Source organism: Pristiophorus japonicus, unplaced genomic scaffold (genome assembly GCF_044704955.1).
Source record: "Pristiophorus japonicus isolate sPriJap1 unplaced genomic scaffold, sPriJap1.hap1 HAP1_SCAFFOLD_43, whole genome shotgun sequence".
Taxonomy (NCBI): domain Eukaryota; kingdom Metazoa; phylum Chordata; class Chondrichthyes; family Pristiophoridae; genus Pristiophorus; species Pristiophorus japonicus.
The window spans coordinates 3747794-3769043 of record NW_027254201.1 but is presented as its reverse complement, the minus strand read 5'-3'; the positions used below and the strand labels follow the sequence as shown (position 1 = coordinate 3769043).

General features: G+C 43.6%; 1 non-coding gene across 1 annotated transcript; it reads right to left on the bottom strand.

The window, feature by feature from the left end:
- Nucleotides 1–8469: 8469 nt before the first annotated feature.
- trnas-uga (transfer RNA serine (anticodon UGA)) lies at nucleotides 8470–8551 on the bottom strand. The gene has a single exon. It is a non-coding gene; the product is annotated as a tRNA-Ser (tRNA).
- Nucleotides 8552–21250: the final 12699 nt, after the last annotated feature.

Below are 21250 nucleotides of genomic sequence, written 5' to 3'. Positions count from 1 at the left end.
CTAGTCACTGCCTGCCATTCCGAAAAGTACCCATTTACTCCTATTCTTTGCTTCCTGTCTGTCAACCAGTTCTCAATCCACGTCAGCACACTACCCCCAATCCCATGCGCTTTAACTTTGCACATTAATCTCCTGTGTGGCACCTTGTCGAAATCCTTCTGAAAGTCCAAATATACCACATCAACTGGTACTCCTTTGTCCAATTTACTGGAAACATCCTCAAAATATCCAGAATATTTGTCAAGCATTAACTCCCTTTCACAAATCCATGCTGACTTGGACCTATCATGTCACCATTTTCCAAATGCGCTGCTATGACATCCTTAATAATTGATTCCATCATTTTACCCACTACTGAGGTCAGGCTGACCGGTCTATAATTCCCTGCTTTCTCTCTCTCTCCTTTTTTAAAAAGTGGGGTTACATTGGCTACCCTCCACTCGATAGAAACTGATCCAGAGTCAATGGAATGTTGGAAAATGACTGTCAATGCATTCGCTATTTCCAAGGCCACCTCCTTAAGTACTCTGGGATGCAGTCCATAAGGCCCTGGGGATTTATCGGCCGTCAATCCCATCAATTTCCCCAACACAATTTCCCGACTAATAAAGATTTCCCTCAGTTCCTCCTCCTTATTAGACCCTCTGACCCCTTTTAAAACCGGAAGGTTGTTTGTGTCCTCCTTAGTGAGTACTGAACCAAAGTACTTGTTCAATTGGTCTGCCATTTCTTTGTTTCTCGTTATGACTTCCCCTGATTCTGACTGCAGGGGACCTACGGTTGTCTTTACTAACCTTTTTCTCTTTTCATACCTATGGAAACTTTTGCAATCCGCCTTAATGTTCCCTGCAAGCTTCTTTTCGTACTCCATTTTCCCTGCCCTAATCAAAACCTTCGTCCTCCTCTGCTGAGTTCGAAATTCCTCCCAGTCCCAGGTTCGCTGCTATTTTTGGCCAATTTGTATGCCATTTCCTTGGCTATAATACTATCCCTGATTTCCCTAGATAGCCACGATTGAGCCACCTTCCCTTTTTTATTTTTACGACAGACAGGAATGTACAATTGTTGTAGTTCATCCATGCAGTCTCTAAATGTCTGCCATTGCCCATCCACAGTCAACCCCTTCAGTATCATTAGCCAATCTATCTTAGCCAATTCATGCCTCATACCTTCAAAGTTACCCTTCTTTAAGTTCTGGACCATGGTCTCTGAATTAACTGTTTCATTCTCCATCCTAATGCAGTATTCCACCATATTATGGTCACTCTTCGCCAAGGGGCCTCGCACAATGAGATTGCTAATTAATCTTCTCTCATTACACAACACCCAGTCTAAGATGACCTTCCCCCTAGTTGGTTCCTTGACATATTGGTCTAGAAAACCATTCCTTATGCACTCCAGGAAATCTTCCTCCAACGTATTGCTTCCAGTTTGGCTAGCCCAATCTATGTGCATATTAAAATCACCCATTATAACTGCTGCACCTTTACTGCTCCTAATTTCCAGTTTGATGCCTTCCCCAACATCACTACTACTGTTTGGAGGTCTGTACACAACTCCCACTAACGATTTTTGCCCTTTAGTGTTCTGCAGCTCTACCCATATAGATTCCACATCATCCAAGCTAATGTCTTTCCTAACTATTGCATTAATCTCCTCTTTAACCAGCAATGCTACCCTACCTCCTTTTCCTTTTATTCTATCCTTCCTGAATGTTGAATACCCCTGGATGTTGATTTCTCAGCCCTGATTATCCTGGAGCCACGTCTCCGTAATCCCAATCACATCATAATTTGTTAACATCTATTTGCACAGTTAATTCATCCACCTTATTGCGGATGCTCCTTGCATTAAGACACAACGCGTTCACGCTTGCTTTTTTAACACCCCTTTAACAGACAGAAAGGAGATGAGTAAAAGTGGAGGGCAGAGAAACACAAGGCAAAAGACAAAAAGGGCCACGTTGCAGCAAATTTCTAAAGTGTGAAAGTGTGTTAAAAAGGCAAGCCTTAAGGCTCTGTGCCTCAATGCGAGGAGTATTCGGAATGAGGTGGAATAATTACCTATGCAGATAGCAGTTAACGGATACGATGTGGTTGGCACCATGGAGACATCGCTCCAGGATGACAAAGGCTGGGAAGTCAACATCCAAGGGTGCACAGCATTGAGGAAGGATAAACAGAAAGGAAAAGGAGGCGCGGTGGCGTTGCTGGTTAAAGAGGAAATAATGCAATTGTTAGGAAAGATATTAGCTTGGATGATGTGGAATCTATATGGATAGAGCTGCAGAATACCAAAGGGCAAAAAACGTTAGTGGGAGTTGTGTACAGACCTCCAAACAGTAGTAGTGATGTTGGGGAGGGCATCAAACATGAAATTAGGGGTGGGTGCAACAAAGGTGAAGCAGTTATAATGGGTGACTTTAATATGCACATAGATTGCGTTAACGAAACTGGAAGCAATACGTTGGAGGAGGATTTCCTGGAGTGCATAAGGAATGTTATTTTAGACCAATATGTCGAGGAACCAACTTGGGGGGGAGGCCATCTTAGACTGGGTGTTGTGTAATGAGAGAGGATTAATTTGCAATCTCGTTTGGCGAGGCCACTTGGCGAAGAGTGATCATAATATGGTGGAATTCTGCATTAGGATGGAGAATGAAACAGTTAATTCAGAGACCATGTTCCAGAACTTAAAGAAGGGTAACTTTGAAGGTATGAGGCGTGAATTGGCTAGGATAGATTGGTGAATGATATTGAAGGGGTTGACTGTGAATGGGCAATGGCAGACATTTTGAGACCTAATGGATGAACTACAACAATTGTACATTCCTGTCTGGCGTAAAAATAAAAAAGGGAAGATGGCTCAACCGTGGCTATCAAGGGAAATCAGGGATAGTATTAAAGCCAAGGAGGTGGCATACAAATTGGCCAGAAATAGCAGCGAATCCGGGGACTGGGTGAAATTTGGAACTCAGCAGACGAGGACAAAGGGTTTGAGTCGGGCAGGGAAAATGGAGTAATAGAAGAAGCTTTCAGGAACCATAAAGACGGATTGCAAAAGTTTCTATAGATATGTAAAGAGAAAAAGGTTAGTAAAGACAAACGTAGGACTCCTGCAGTCAGAATCAGGGGAAGTCATAAGGGGGACAAAGAAATGGCGGACCAATTGAACAAGTACTTTGATTCGGTATTCACTGAGTAGGACACAAACAACCTTCCGGATATAAAAGGGGTCGGAGGGTCTAGTAAGCAGGAAGAACTGAGGGAAATCGTTATTAGTCGGGAGATTGTGTTTGGGAAATTGATGGGATTGAATGCCGATAAATCACCAGGGCCTGATGGACTGCATCCCAGAGTACTTAAGGAGGTGGCCTTGGAAATAGTGGATGCATTGACAGTCATTTTCCAACATTCCATTGATTCTGGATCAGTTCCTATGGGGTGGAGGGTAGCCAATGTAACCCCACTTTTTAAGAAAGGATGGAGAGAGAAAACAGGGAATTATAGACCGGTCAGCCTGACATCGTTAGTGGGTAAAATGATGGAATCAATTATTAAGGATGTCATAACAGTGCATTTGGAAAGAGGTGATATGATATGTGCAAGTCAGCATGGATTTGTGAAAGTGAAATCATGCTTTACAATTCTTCTGGATTTTTTTGAGGATGTTTCGAGTAGAGTCGACAAGGGAGAACCAATTGACGTGGTATATTTGGACTTTCAGAAGGCTTTCGACAAGGTCCCACACAAGAGATTAATGTGCAAAGTTAAAGCACATGGGATTGGGAGTAGTGTGCTGAAATGGATTGAGAACTGGTTGTCAGACAGGAAGCAAAGAGTAGCAGTAAATGGGGACTTTTCAGAATGGCAGGCAGTGACTAGTGGGGTACCGCAATGTTCTGTGCTGGGGCCCCAGCTGGTTACTCTGTACATTAATGATTTAGACGAGGGGATTAAATTTAGTGTCTGCAAATTTGCGGATGACACTAAGTTGGGTGGCAGTGTGAGCTGTGAGGCTGCAGAGCGACTTGGATAGGTTAGGTGAGTGGGCAAATGCATGGCAGATGAAGTATAATATGGATAAATGTGAGGTTATCCACTTTGGTGGTAAAAACAGAGACAGACTATTATCTGAATGGTGACAGATTGGGAAAAGGAGAGGTGCAACGAGACCTGGGTGTCATGGTACATCAGTCATTGAAGGTTTATATGCAGGTACAGCAGGCGGTTAAGAAAGCAAATGGCATGTTGGCCTTCATAGCGATGGGATTTGAATACAGGGGCAGGGAGGTGTTGCTACAGTTATACAGGGCCTTGGTAAAGCCACACCTGGAGTATTGTGTACAGTTTTGGTCTCCTAACCTGAGGAAGGACATTCTTGCTATTGAGGGAGTGCAGCGAAGGTTCATCAGACTGATTCCCGGGATGGCGGGACTGACCTATCAAGAAAGATTGGATCAACTGGGCTTGTATTCACTGGAGTTCAGAAGAATGAGAGGGGACCTCATCGAAACGTTTAAAATTCTGACGGGTTTAGACAGGTTAGATGCAGGAAGAATGTTCCCAATGTTAGGGAACTCCAGAACCAGCGGACACAGTCTAAGGATAAGGGCAAAGCCATTTAGGACCGAGATGAGGAGGAATTTCTTCACCCAGAGAGTGGTGAACCTGTGGAATTCTCTACCACAGAAAGTTGTTGAGGCCATTTCTCTACATGTATTCAAAAGGGAGTTAGATGAAGTCCTTACTACTAGGGGAATCAAGGGGTATGGTGAGAAAGCAGGAATGGGGTACTGAAGTTGCATGTTTAGCCATGAACCCATTGAATGGTGGTGCAGGCTAGAAGGGCCGAATGGCCTACTCCTGCACCTATTTTCTATGTTTCTATGTTTCTATAAGAGAGGATTGATGAACAATCTCATTGTGCGAGGCCCCTTGGGGAAGAGTGACCATAATATGGTGGAATTCTATATTAGGATGAAGAAGGAAACAGTTAATTCAGAGACCATTGTCCAGAACATAAAGAAAGGTAACTTCGAAGGCATGAGGCGTGAATGGCTAGGATAGATTGGAGAATGATACTTCACGGTTGAGAGTGGATGGGCAACGGCAGACATTTTGGGACCGCGTGGAGGAACTCCAACAATTGTACATCTGGCATAAAAAATAATAAAGGGAAGGTGGCTCAACCGTGGCTATTCATGGAAATCAATGATTGTATCAAAGCGGAGTAAGTGGCATAAAAAGTGCCCGAAATGTCAGCATACCCGGGAACTGGGAGAAATTTAGAACTCAGCAGAGGCGGACAAAGGATTTGATTAGGGCAGGAAAAAATAGTAGGAGAAGAAGCTTGCAGGCAACATTGACATGTACTGCAACAGCTCCTATAGATATGTAAAGTGAAAAAGGTTCATAAAGACAAACGTAGGTCCGCAGCAATAAGAATCAGGGGAATTCATAACTGGTAACAAAGAAATGGCAGACCAATTGAACAAGTACTTTGATTCTGTATCCACTAAGGAGGACACAAAAACCTTCCGGATATAAAAGGTGTCAGAGGGTCTGGTAAGAAGGAGGAACTGAGGGAAATCCTTATTCTCAGGAAATTGTCTTGGGGAAATTGACGTGATTGAAGGCTGATAAATCCCCATGGCCTGATGGTCTGCATCCCAGAGTAATTAAAGAGGTGGCCTTGGAAACAACGGATACATTGACAGTCATTTTCCAACATTACATAGACTCTGGAGCAGTTTCTATAGAGTGTCAAAGTAACCGCACTTTTTAAAAAATGAGGGTGAGAGAAAACAGTGATTTATAAATCGGTCAGCCTGACATCGGTCGTCGGTAAAATGATGTAACCAATTATTAAGGATGTCACAGCAGCGTATTTGGAATGAGGTGAAATAATAGGTCCAAGTCAGCATGGATTTGTGAAAGGGAAATCATGCTTGATAAATCTTCTGGAATTTTTTGAGGATGTTTCCAGTAGAGTGGATAAGGGGAACCAGTTGATGTGGTATATTTGGACTTTCAAAAGGCTTTCGACAAGATCCCACACAAGAGATTAATGTGCACAGTTGAAGCACTTGGGACTGGGAGTAGTGTGCTGACGTGGATTGAGAACTGGTTGCAGACAGGAAGCAAAGTGTAGGACTAAAGGGGTACTTTTCAGTATGGCAAGCAGTGAGTCGTGGGGTACCACAAGTTTCTTTGCTGGGGCCACAGATGATTACATTGTACATTAATGATTTAGACGAGGAGATTAAATGTAGTATCTCCAAGTTCGCGGATAACAATAAGTTGGGTGGCAGTTTGAGCAGCAAGGAGGATGCTATGAGGCAGCAGAGTGACGTGGATTGGATAGGTGAGTGGGAAAAGACCTGGCTGATGAAGTATAATATGGATAAATGTGAGGTTAACCACTTTGTTTGTAAAAACAGAGAGACAGACTATTATCTGAATGGTAACAGATTAGGAAAAGGGAAGGTGCAACGACACCTGGGTGCATCAGTCACTAAAGGTTGGCATGCAGGTAGAGCAGGCAGTTGAGAAAGCAAATGACATGTTGGCCTTCATAGCGAGGGGATTTGAGTAGAGGGGCAGGGAGGTGTTACTAAAGTTGAACAGGGCCTTGGTGAGGCCACACCTGGAGTATTGTGTACAGTTTCGGTCTCCTAACTTGAGGAAGGACATTCTTGCAATTGAAGGAGTGCAGCGAAGGTTCACCAGACTGATGGCCGGGATGGCGGGATTGACATATCAGCAAATAATTCAATTCGGATAATTGTGAGGTAATGTATTTGAGGAGGTATAACAAGGCAAGGTAATGAACATTAATTAGTACGATGCTGAAATATGTAGAGGAAAAAAGGGACTGCGGAGTGCAGGTCCACAGATTCCTGAACGAAGCAGGCCAGGGAGATCATGTGGTTCAAAAGGCATGTTGAATATTTCACTATATTTCTCGCGGCATTGAATACAAGAGCAAGGAGGTTATACTTGAACTATATAAAACAGCTGCAGTACTGTGTTCAGTTATGGTCACCACATTTCAGGAAATATGTGATTGCACTGGAAAGGGTGCAGAGGAGATTACACGAATGTTGCCTGGACTGGAGAATTTTGCTTTAAGGAAAGATTGGAAATGATGTTCTGTTTGCTGTTGAACAGAGGACGCTGAGGCGAGACCTTATTTAGGTGTATAAAATTATCAGAGACCAAAAAAGAGTTGGTAGGAAGGACTTGTTTCGCTTGGCAGAGTGGTTAACAACCACGGTAAATATATTTAATGTTATTAGGGAAGTTCAGCTGTTGCGACAAGCTACGAGTTTGTCGTGGGAGTCTGAAACTCGCTGCCTGATTGGCTGGTAGCGGCAGGAACCCTCATTAAATTTAAAAATACTTGCATGAGCATTTCAAATTGCAGTAACCTACAGAGCGGACATCGAGCTGGAAAGTGGGATTCAGACTGGGAAGGTCTTCGTCGGCCGGCACCTGCACGATGGGCTGAAATATCCTCCTTCCATGCTGTCATTTTTTGCATTTCCTACATGACAACAGTGACCACAATTTAGATGTACTTAATTTGCTGCGAACTGCTTTGGGAAATCCTGAGGTGATAGTCGCCGTAGAAATTAAAGTTTTTTTTTCTTTCACAGCGTCTGAAAAAAGTGCATATTAATAAGGTGGGCGAGCTCTATTTTTGGAGCCTGATGCGAACCATGCCAAAGTAGCGGGTTTTATTCACGGACTGGCTATTTATTTTATTCTTCGTGGTAAGGTGACAGTATTTTATAGCAGCTTAAACATTTCGGAAATCATCTCACACAGGACCTTGCAATACATTGAAGCAATGCTGCAAAACATTCGTTCTGCAAAGAGCTCATGGACCTGCGGCGTGTTTGCAGCATTTAATGGACGTTTGCATATCATCCGCGGCGTTACCACGTCTCGCATTTCAATCACAGAATGGTCACTGCCGGTGATTGGTCTGCAGTGGAAAATATGAAGCAGCAATAAATACAATACCGGTGTGTAATCCCTCATTCTCACCATTACGCTGCTCTGAACTGCAGCGAGCGCGTGGCCATTTGGCTAAGGCGTCTCACTTTGGTGCAAAACCTAATGTTATCAGAAAATTGCAGATTTGAGGCTTGTGCTGGTGTTTTGTAAAATGTTGTTCAACTTTAAAAACCAAACCATGTTCACACTCATTAGCTGAAGGTGATTTCCTTGCAGGGCTCTTTATTAAAATATATTTTTTCATTCTGTTTCCTGTGTATATTTCTCACTGATCTTTGCAAATAGTTTCCAACAAACCAACCATCACTAATTAATGCATGCAAATTAATAGTGTTGACAATTCGAACATCAGCTCCGCATCAATCAGTGTCATAAAAGGCAGTGGAGAAAAGTACCATTATATTCCATTGATCAAATCAAAGGAGCGAAATATTTCCTTTCGAATCGCTGCGAGCAGGGTTCAAACCTGCGCGGGGAAACCCCATTGGATTTCATGTCCAACGCCTTAACCACTCGGCCATCGAAGCTACACGATTGATTTGTTATAACAGTCCAAAGATCGCTGCGAAATATCAGACAAATAGACTTTTAGTCAACGTAATATCAGGCATTCAAAAATTCTGGCTTTGAGTCCCAACAGAGACGGATTTTAGGTCAGGATTTGATGTTTCCTGGGCAGCACAATCAAATTTGAAGCAAATCAATACTTCAGAGATGTGAAACTGCGTCCCCTGCACTTGTTGTTACACAAAGGCTCCAATTATCCTCTGAATTCTCTGGGCGCACTGGGTCATTTGCACAGTAACAGGAGCAAGACGTCGAGCCTCTGACAGGCTGAGTCCATTAACCGCTCAAAAACTTGCAAAGGACACGTGGAAGAACAGTGGAACTCTGTTCTGTCGCCCGCAGCTGCTGCATAGATGACGAGAATGGATTGCCAAAACCACGAACCGGTTGTACAGAAAGAGGAGGATGCCATTCAACCACTCGAGCCGATTACATAGGACCAGCGGGATGACATTCCGTCCCTGATCCTGATGCACAGTGTAATATATTTATGCGTGAGTTATCTGACACCAGAGTGCGCTACCGTCGGATGTCATTTAGGCAATACAAGAAGTCGGATCTTGTTCTTAACCGAAGTAGGAATCAAAGAGACCGGGTGGCCACACGAGGCAGTTTATAATAAAGGACTCTTGTGTTATTACACACAAGGACAGGCGGAGTCATTCCGAACCTCGAGGACATTAAACATGTGGAGGCAATTAATAGTGACATGATGGTTCAGTCACCGGACCACGGGGTTGCCATTCCTTACCTCCAACTGTTGTAAAGGAACAGGTGGAGTCATTCAACCCTTCGAGCACATTACACAGGCGGTCAATCATAGTGGTTTGATTTTTATTATACTGAACTAGTATTCCAGAGACAGGAAATTACAGCCCACCATTAGAGTAGGGTAAATTAAATTCAATTAAATTAATCTGGAAATTAAAAGTATCAATAATGGTGAACATTATCGTAACAAACCCGTCTGATTCACTAATCTCCTTAGGGAAGGGGATCTGCCGAGCTTACCAGTCTGGGCCTAAATGTGACTCCAGACCCACAGCAACGTGGTTGACTCTTAACTACTATCTGAAATGTCGAAGCAAGCCATTCAGCTGCATATGGTTGCTCACCAGCACATTAACAATGAAATTAGGTGTGGGCAACAAATGCTGCCCTTGCTAGCGATGACCACATGCTTGAATTAATCATATAGAACACTCGGACCTCTAGATTGTTAAATAGAAACAATAAGACCCTCAAGCCAGGTCACAATGCTGAGTGGAGTCAACTAGAATGCATAGCTAGCGGGCTTCAATAAATAAAGCAGAGAGTTGGGTTAAAAGGGAGCTTTACATATGTTCAGAAGGTGAATAGTGGTGTTCCACAAGGATCGTTGATGGGACCACTGTTGTTCACAAGTTATATTGAAAACTTGACCGAGAAAGCGAAAACATAACATCGAAATTTGCAAGTGACATCTAATTAGGCGGGTAGTCAAAAATGAGGGGGACTACAACACATTAGAGAAGGGCATGAATAAACTTGCAGATTGGGCATATCATTGGCTTTTGAATTTCAAACCATATAAATGTGAGGTGTTAAATTTTGTTAGGAAGAATAGAGAGGTCACTTTTTATTGGAGGATACCAGTCTGGGTGGCGTAGAAGATCAAACGGAAGGTCATAAAAAAGCAAAATCAAAAAGCACGTATAGTATAGAAATGATGCGAATTTATGCTCAACCTATATTTAACCTTTGTTAGACCACACCGGTTAATGTGCACATTTCCATTCGCCATATTATAAAAAGCATATAGAGGCATTGTAGAGGATGCAGAGAAGATTTACAAGGATGGTAACAGAACAGCCAGTGTACACATATCAGCAAAGGATGAACAGGCTAGATCTCTTTTCTATTGAAAAACGGAGGCTGAGGCGTTGTCCAGGTTTGCTGCTCTGTTTACAAGGTAACGGTAGATGGGGTATATGCTTGGACATATGTTTACAGATTGTACAATTCTGCTGCTGCTGTTGCCCTACAGCACCTCAAGGATACCCAGCGTTGAGCTGCTCCATCTGTTCAGAATCTATCCCATTTAGCACGGTGGTGGTGCCAGAAAATACGAAGCAGAGTGTCCTCCATGGCAAGACAGGACTTAGTATCAACAAGGTGTTTCCAGTATTCGCTGCTACCAATATTGCCATGGACAGTTGCATCTGCGACAGACAGTTTGGTGAGTAGAAATTCAAGTAGGTTTTGTAATATCGGAGCGGCAGTTGTGAGGGAGCACAGCACTGTCGGAGTTGCTGACTTTCGGTTGAGATCTTAAACCGAGACCTGTCTGCCCTCCGAGCTGGACGTAAAATATCCCATGCTCGCTTTTCAGAAGTAGAGCAGGAGAGTTCACCCCGGTGTCCTTGAGCCAACTTTCATCCTACAAACAACATCTCGTCACTATTTAATCGTGGGTTCTTGCTGGTGCAAATCTGCTTTTGCATTTCCTACATTAGTGACCAGACTGTAAATCTACTTAACTGACTGTGAACCGCTTTAGGAAGTCCTGAGATGAATGTCCCTGCAAAAATGCTCGTGATTTTTTATCGTTAAATAAAAATACACAATAGCAAGGCCGGTTGAATCAAATGGTTAAGCATGGCGCTGTTAACGCGAATGCTGCGCTTACGATCCTCGTAAGGGACATCTTTTATTTTGTGTGGAGGAGGGCAGGGTTACGAGCATCTTAGCTTTGTTATTTTAGAGCAGCTTAATCATTTAGGAACGAAACTGACAAGGACCTGCAATATATTCTCGCAATGCTGCAAAATCTGAGTTCTGCCAAGAGCTCATTGAACTGCGGAGAGTTTCCAGCATTTAAAGAACAATTCGATTATCTCCGAGAATTTGGGACTTCTCGTATTTCAATCAGTTAATGGTCCACTGCCGCTGATTGGTTTGCGGTGCTAAGTATGGAATTGAAATAAATGCAATTCCGGTGTGTAATCCCTCATTCACGGCATTCGTCAGCTGTGCACTGCAGGAACAGCGTGGCTGAATGGATAAGGTGTCTGATTTCGGTATAAACACTGATGTTATCAGAAAATTCTAGGTTTGAGTACTGCCGAATCTTATTCAGCTGAATATGACTTCATTCTAAAAATTGCAGAACTCTTTATTAAAATGCATTTTTAATGCTGTTTGCCATGTATATTTCTCACTGATCTTTGCAACGAATACAACAAACCTACAATCGCTAATTGATGGCACTATTAATTAGTGCTTCGATTTAGAAAAATAGGTTTGCGTCAATGATTGTAATAAAGGGCAGTTGAGGGAATTCTGTTCAGTTTCGGCGTCAGTCATCTCGTCAGCGAGCTGATTAAAGCAAATAAAATGTGCACTGTAGAATCGCTGTGAGCAGGGCTCGAAACTGCGCAGGGAAACCCCATTATATTTCAAGTCCAACGCCTTAACCACTCGGCCATTGCAGCTATGCACGTTAATTATTTATTAATCTACTGGTCGGTGGAAATTTTAAGACAATTGCCGGCATGCTTGCCCTGTTTTATTTCCCAGTCGATGTGAAAACTAAATCGTAGAATCATTGAATTTCACAGCACAGCAGGAATGATTTCGGCCAGAACTGGAAGCATTTACTTTCGTGAAAATCTAAACAGACTGGGGAGCTTTTCTCTCTAAAAGCTAGGCAGATATTGACTCTAATATTATGAAGGGATGTGATAGCGCCGACGTGCAGAAAATATTTGCTATTATGCAGGAGTTCAGAATTAGAGGTCATAATTATAATACAGACACCGATGACTTCAGAAGGCAATGCAAGAGTAACTTCTTTACCAAAGAGTGATTAGAATGTGGAAGGTGCTACAACGTTCTGTAGTTGAGGCGAATACAACAGAGGCATGAAAGAGAGAGCTACCTTAGCACATGAGTGAGAACGGAATAGAAGGATATGCTGATAGGATGAGTTGAAGTAGGATTGAAGTGATCCGCGTCTGGGGACCTATCTCCTTTCAAATCGACTAAAAACCTGAATGCTTCCTCTGTCACTGTGTTTATTTCATCCAGAAAATCACATTCCTCCTCGATAGCATATCTACATTGCCTCTTTCCTTTGTGAAAACAGATGAACAGTATTCATTAAGAAATTACCAAAATCTTCCACCTCCACACAAAGATTACACTCAAGGTTGCGAAGACGTCCTATCCTTTCATTAGTTACCATCTTACTCTTAATATATTTGTCGAACATCTGTAGGTTTTCCTTAATTTTAGGAGACAAGAATTTTTAATGCACTCTCTTACCATTCCTAACATCATTATTAATTGTGTCTCTTAACTTTCTACATTCTGCCAAGGGTTCATTAGTAATTAGCCGGTGGTATATGAAAAAGCGTCGCTTTTTTTCTTAATCCTCCCCTGTAAGCCCTTAGACGTCCAGGGGTCTCTAGACTTATTTTCCCAGCCTTTTACTTCATGCACAAATGCTCGGCCTTAGCTTTCACGATCTCCTCCCTTGAATGCCTCCCACTGTTCCGACAATGATTTACCTACAAGTAGCTGTTTCCTCTCCACTGCTGCCAAATCAATCATCAACTGAGCAAAATTAGCTTTTCCCCAATTTGGGACTTTTATTAAAGCAGTTCATTTTCCTTAGCGACAGCTAACATGAGTCTGACTGAATTATAGTCAGCGGCACCCAAGTGTTCTCCCACTGATACACCTTCAACCTGCGAAGCTTCATTTCGCCCAGAAAAATCCAAAACCGCCACATCTCGTCTTGGGCTTGTTATATAGTGACGAAAAGAGGTTCAGTTGAATACATTTTAAGAAATCTGCACTCTTTCCCCTTCAGATTATATATGTCCCAATGTTTGGACAGGTAAAATCCCTACTATTACAACCCATGGTTTATGCACCGCAGCCATTTGCCGATATATTTTATCCGCCATCTCCATCCCACAGTTTGGGGGTCTATAATACATTCGCAGCAGTGTGAACACTCCTTTTTTATTTTTCAATTAGACTCATATGACCACATTTGATGATCCCTCTCACATATCATCCCCCTTGTTTTCTATGCCTCGGCAAAATGAGGAAAGCATTCCGTGTGCATTCTGAACGAACTTTTCTGCCTGTTCGGCTACATTCACAGGAGGGCAGGAAAAAGAGTGGAAGAGCGATAGTGATAGGGGATTCAATTGTAAGGTGAATAGATAGGCGTTTCTGCGGCCGCAACCGAGACTCCAGGATGGTATGTTGCCTCCCTGGTGCAAGGGTCAAGGATGTCTCGGAGCGGGTGGAGGACATTCTAAAAAGGGAGGGAGAACAGCCAGTTGTCGTGGTGCACGTTGGTACCAATGACATAGGTAAAAAAAGGGATGAGTTCCTACGAAATGAATTTAAGGAGCTAGGAGCTAAATTAAAAAGTAGGACCTCAAAAGTAGTAATCTCGGGATTGCTACCAGTGCCACGTGCTAGTCAGAGTAGGAATCGCAGGATAGCTCAGATGAATACGTGGCTTGAGCAATGGTGCATCAGGGAGGGATTCAAATTCCTGGGGCATTGGAACCGGTTCTGGGGGAGGTGGGACCAGTACAATCCGGACGGTCTGCACCTGGGCAGAATCGGAACCAATGTCCTCGGGGGAGTGTTTGCTAGTGCTGTTGGGGAGGAGTTAACCTAATATGGCAGGGGGATGGGAACCAATGCAGGGAGATAGAGGGAAACAAAAAGGAGGCAAAAACAAAAATCAGAAAGGAGATGAGGAAAAGTGGTGGGCAGAGAAACCCAAGGCAAAGAACAAAAAGGGCCATTGTACAGCAAAATTCTAAAAGGACAGAGGGTGTTAAAAAAACAAGCCTAAAGGCTTTGCGTCTTAATGCAAGGAGTATCCGCAATAAGGTGGATGAATTAACTGTGCAAATAGATGTTAACAAATATGATGTGATTGGGATTACGGAGACGTGGCTCCAGGATGAGCAGGGATGGGAACTCAACATCCAGGGGTATTCAACATTCAGGAAGGATAGAATAAAAGGAAAAGGAGGTGGGGTAGCATTGCTGGTTAAGGAGGAGATTAAGGCAATAGTTAGGAAGGACATTAGCTTGGATGATGTGAATCTATATGGGTAGAGCTGCAGAACACCAAAGGGCAAAAAACGTTAGTGGGAGTTGTGTACAGTCCTCCAAACAGTAGTAGTGATGTTGGGGAGGGCATCAAACAGGAAATTAGGGGTGCGTGCAATAAAGGTGCAGCAGTTATAATGGGTGACTTTAATATGCACACAGATTGGGCTAACCAAACTGGAAGCAATACGGTGGAGGAGGATTTTCTGGAGTGCATAAGGGATGGTTTTTTAGACCAATATGTCGAGGAACCAACTAGGGGGGAGGCCATCTTAGACTGGGTGTTATGTAATGAGAAAGGATTAATTAGCAATCTCGTTGTGCGAGGCCCCTTGGGGAAGAGTGACCATAATATGGTGGAATTCTGCATTAGGATGGAGAATGAACAGTTAATTCAGAGACCATGGTCCAGAATTTAAAGAAGGCTAACTTTGAAGGTATGAGGCGTGAATTGGCTGAGATGGATTGGCGAATGATACGTAAGGGGTTGACTGTGGATGGGCAATGGCAGACATTTAGAGACCGCATGGATGAACTACAACAATTGTACATTCCTGTCTGGCATAGAAATAAAAAAGGGAAAGTGGTTCAACCGTGGCTATCAAGGGAAATCAGGGATAGTATTAAAGCCAAGGAAGTGGCATACAAATTGGCCAGAAATAGCAGCGAACCTGGGGACTGGGAAAAATTTAGAACTCAGCAGAGGAGGACAAAGGGTTTGATTAGGGCAGGGAAAATGGAGTATGAGAAGAAGCTTGCAGGGAACATTAAGACGGATTGCAAAAGTTTCTATAGATATGTAAAGAGAAAAAGGTTAGTAAAGACAAATGTAGGTCCCCTGCAGTCAGAATCAGGGGAAGTCATAACGGGGAACAAATAAATGGCGGACCAATTGAACAAGTACTTTGGTTCGGTATTCACGAAGGAGGACACGAACAACCTTCCGGTTATAAAAGGGGTCGGGGGGTCTAGTAAGGAGGAGGAACTGAGGGAAATCCTTATTAGCCGGGAAATTGTGTTGGGGAAATTGATGGCATTGAAGGCCGATATATCCCCAGGGCCTGATGGACTGCATCCCAGAGTACTTAAGGAGGTGGCCTTGGAAATACTGGATGCGTTGACAGTCATTTTCCAACATTCCATTGACTCTGGATCAGTTCCTATGGAGTGGAGGGTAGACAATGTAACCCCACTTTTTAAAAAAGGAGGGAGAGAGAAAACAGGGAATTATAGACCGGTCAGCCTGACATCGGTAGTGGGTAAAATGATGGAATCAATTATTAAGGATGTCATAGCAGTGCATTTGGAAAGAGGTGACATGATAGGTCCAAGTCAGCATGGATTTGTTAAAGGGAAATCATGCTTGACAAATCTTCTGGAATTTTTTGAGGATGTTTCCAGTAGAGTGGATAAGGGAGAACCAGTTGATGTGGTATATTTGGACTTTCAGAAGGCGTTCGACAAGGTCCCACACAAGAGATTGATGTGCAAAGTTAGAGCACATGGGATTGGGGGTAGTGTACTGACATGGATTGAGAACTGGTTGTCAGACAGGAAGCAAAGAGTAGGAGTAAATGGGTACTTTTCAGAATGGCAGGCAGTGACTAGTGGGGTACCGCAAGGTTCTGTGCTGGGGCCCCAGCTGTTTACACTGTACATTAATGATTTAGATGAGGGGATTAAATGTAGTATCTCCAAATTTGCGGATGACACTAAGTTGGGTGGCAGTGTGAGCTGCGAGGAGGATGCTGTGAGGCTGCAGAGCGACTTGGATAGGTTAGGTGAGTGGGCAAATGCATGGCAGATGAAGTATAATGTGGATAAATGTGAGGTTATCCACTTTGGTGGTAAAAACAGAGAGACAGACTATTATCTGAATGGTGACAGATTAGGAAAAGGGGAGGTGCAAAGAGAACTGGGTGTCATGGTACATCAGTCATTGAAGGTTGGCATGCAGGTGCAGCAGGCGGTTAAGAAAGCAAATGGCATGTTGGCCTTCATAGCAAGGGGATTTGAGTACAGGGGCAGGGAGGTGTTGCTACAGTTGTACAGGGCATTGGTGAGGCCACACCTGGAGTATTGTGTACAGTTTTGGTCTCCTAACCTGAGGAAGGACATTCTTGCTATTGAGGGAGTGCAGCGAAGGTTCACCAGACTGATTCCCGGGATGGCGGGACTGACCTATCAAGAAAGACTGGATCAACTGGGCTTGTATTCACTGGAGTTCAGAAGAATGAGAAGGGACCTCATAGAAACATATAAAATTCTGACGGGGTTAGACAGGTTAGATGCAGGAAGAATGTTCCCAATGTTGGGGAAGTCCAGAACCAGGGGTCACAGTCTAAGGATAAGGGGTAAGCCCTTTAGGACCGAGATGCGGAGGAACTTCTTCACCCAGAGAGTAGTGAACCTGTGGAATTCTCTACCACAGAAAGTTGTTGAGGCCAATTCACTAAATATATTCAAAAAGGAGTTAGATGAGGTCCTTACTGCTAGGGGGATCAAGGAGTATGGCGAGAAAGCAGGAATGGGGTACTGAAGTTGAATGTTCAGCCATGAACTCATTGAATGGCGGTGCAGGCTAGAAGGGCCGAATGGCCTACTCCTGCACCTATTTTCTATGTTTCTATGTTTCTATGTTTCTATTTTTGGACATGCATTCAACGTTCCCTTTGTTCCACTACACTTCTCATTGTCCTGCCATTTAACGTGCGATCATTGGCCTGGTTCGCCCTACACAAATGCATTACCTCACGATTCTACGGATTGGTTTCCATAAGCCACGATTCTGCCCAGTTGACCAGTTCATTGATATCTTCCTGCATTCAACAACTTTATTCTTCATTATCAACCACAAAGCCAATTTTTGTATCATTTGTATAAGTTTTAATCATAGGCCCTTCATTCAAGTCTAAATCATTAATACATACCACAAAGAAAAAGGAATCTTCTGCGCAGTCTCACGGATCCTGACTCAAACAGCCTTCCAGTTGCAACAACACCTATTTTCTTTACTTCCTGACTCCGAAACAATTCCGGATTCAACTTGCCACTTTGCCTTGGATCCCAATGGCTGGTTACTCTCCTGAGCAGTCTGTCATAGAAACATAGAAACATAGAAACATAGAAACATAGAAACATAGAAAATAGGTGCAGGAGCAGGCCATTCAGCCCTTCTAGCCTGCACCGCCATTCAATGAGTTCATGGCTGAACATGAAACTTCAGTACCCCCTTCCTGCTTTCTCGCCATAACCCTTGATCCCCCGAGTAGTAAGGACTTCATCTAACTCCCTTTTGAATATATTTAGTGAATTGGCCTCAACTACTTTCTGTGGTAGAGAATTCCACAGGTTCACCACTCTCTGGGTGAAGAAGTTTCTCCTCATCTCGGTCCTAAATGGCTTACCCCTTATCCTCAGACTGTGACCCCTGGTTCTGGACTTCCCCAACATTGGGAACATTCTTTCTGCATCTAACCTGTCTAAACCCGTCAGAATTTTGAACGTTTCTATGAGGTCCCCTCTCATTCTTCTGAACTCCAGTGAATACAATCCCAATTGATCCAATCTTTCTTGATAGGTCAGTCCCGCCATCCCGGGAATCAGTCTGGTGAACCTTCGCTGCACTCCCTCAATAGCAAGAATGTCCTTCCTCAAGTTAGGAGACCAAAACTGTACACAATACTCCAGGTGTGGCCTCACCAAGGCCCTGTACAACTGTAGCAACACCTCCCTGCCCCTGTATTCAAATCCCCTCGCTATGAAGGCCAACATGCCATTTGCTTTCTTAACCGCCTGCTGTACCTGCATGCCAACCTTCAATGACTGATGTACCATGACACCCAGGTCTCGTTGCACCTTCCCTTTTCCTAATCTGTCACCATTCAGACAATAGTCTGTCTCTCTGCTTTTACCACCAAAGTGGATAACCTCACATTTATCCACATTATACTTCATCTGCCATGCATTTGCCCACTCACCTAACCTATCCAAGTCACTCTGCAGCCTAATAGCATCCTCCTCGCAGCTCACACTGCCACCCAACTTAGTATCATCCGCAAATTTGGAGATACTGCATTTAATCCCCTCGTCTAAATCATTAATGTACAATGTAAACAGCTGGGGCCCCAGCACAGAACCTTGCGGCACTCCACTAGTCACTGCCTGCCATTCTGAAAAGTACCCGTTTACTCCTACTCTTTGCTTCCTGTCTGACAACCAGTTCTCAATCCACGTCAGCACACTACCCCCAATCCCATGTGCTTTAACTTTGCACATTAATCTCTTGTGTGGGACCTTGTCGAAATCCTTCTGAAAGTCCAAATATACCACATCAACTGGTTCTCCCTTGTCCACTTTACTGGAAACATCCTCAAAAAATTCCAGAAGATTTGTCAAGCATGATTTCCCTTTCACAAATCCATGCTGACTTGGACCTATCATGTCACCATTTTCCAGATGCACTGCTATGATATCCTTAATAATTGATTCCATCACTTTACCCACTGCTGAGGTCAGGCTGACCGGTCTATAATTCCCTGTTTTCTCTCTCCATCCTTTTTTAAAAAGTGGGGTTACATTAGCTACCCTCCACTCCATAGGAACTGATCCAGAGTCAATGGAATGTTGGAAAATGACTGTCAATGCATCCGCTATTTCCAAGGCCACCTCCTTAAGTACTCTAGGATGCAGTCCATCAGGCCCTGGGGATTTATCGGCCTTCAATCCCATCAATTTCCCCAACACAATTTCACGACTAATAAAGATTTCCCTCTGTTCCTCTTCCTTACTAGACCCTCTGACCCCTTTTATATCCGGAAGGTTGTTTGTATCCTCCTTAGTGAATACCGAACCAAAGTACTTGTTCAATTGATCCGCCATTTCTTTGTTCCCCGTTATGACTTCCCCTGATTCTGACTGCAGGGGACCTACGTTTGTCTTCACCAACCTTTTTCTCTTTACATACCTATAGAAACTTTTGCAATCCGCCTTAATGTTCCCTGCAAGCTTCTTCTCGTACTCTATTTTCCCTGTCCTAATCAAACCCTTTGTCCTCCTCTGCTGAGTTCTAAATTTCTCCCAGTCCCCAGGTTCGCTGCTATTTCTGGCCAATTTGTATGCCACTTCCTTGGCTTTAATACTATCCCTGATTTCCCTAGATAGCCAGGTTGAGCCACCTTCCCCTTTTTATTTTTACGCCAGACAGGAATGTACAATTGTTGTACTTCATCCATGCGGTCTCTAAATGTCTGCCATTGCCCATCCACAGTCAACCCCCTAAGTATCATTCGCCAATCTATCCTAGCCAATTCACGCCTCATACCTTCAAAGTTACCCTTCTTTAAGTTCTGGACCATGGTCTCTGAAATTACTGTTTCATTCTCCATCCTAATGCAGAATTCCACCATATTATGGTCACTCTTCCCCAAGGGGCCTCGCACAATGAGATTGCTAATTAATCCTCTCTCATTACACAACACCCAGTCTAAGATGGCCTCCCCCCTAGTTGGTTCCTCAACATATTGGTCTAGAAAACCATCCCTTATGCACTCCAGGAAATCCTCCTCCACCGTATTGCTTCCAGTTTGGCTAGCCCAATCTATGTGCATATTAAAGTCACCCATTATAACTGCTGCACCTTTATTGCATGCACCCCTAATTTCCTGTTTGATGCCCTCCCCAACATCCCTATTACTGTTTGGAGGTCTGTACACAACTCCTACTAACGTTTTTTGCCCTTTGGTGTTCTGCAGCTCTACCCATATAGATTCCACATCATCCAAGCTAATGTCTTTCCTAACTATTGCATTAATCTCCTCTTTAAACAGCAATGCTACCCCACCTCCTTTTCCTTTTATTCTATCCTTCCTGAATGTTGAATACCCCTGAATGTTGAGTTCCCAGCCCTGATCATCCTGGAGCCACGTCTCCGTAATCCCAATCACATCATATTTGTTAACATCTATTTGCACAATTAATTCATCCACCTTATTGCGGATACTCCTTGCATTAAGACACAAAGCCTTCAGGCTTGTTTTATTAACACCCTTTGTCCTTTTAGAATTTTGCTGTACAGTGGCCCTTTTTGTTCTTTGCCTTGGGTTTCTCTGCCCTCCACTTTTCCTCATCTCCTTTCTGTCTTTTGCTTTTGGCTCCTTTTTGTTTCCCTCTGTCTCCCTGCATTGGTTCCCATCCCCCTGCCATATTAGTTTAAATCCTCCCCAACAGCACTAGCAAACACTCCCCCTAGGACATTGGTTCCAGTCCTGCCCACGTGCAGACCGTCCGGTTTGTACTGGTCCCACCTCTCCCAGAACCGGTCCCAATGCCCCAGGAATTTGAATCCCTCCCTGCTGCACCACTGCTCAAGCCACGTATTCATCTGCGCTATCCTGCGATTCCTACTCTGACTATCACGTGGCACTGGTAGCAATCCCGAGATTACTACTTTTGAGGTCCTACTTTTTAATTTAGCTCCTAGCTCCTTAAATTCGTTTCGTAGGACCTCATCCCTTTTTTTGCCTATGTCG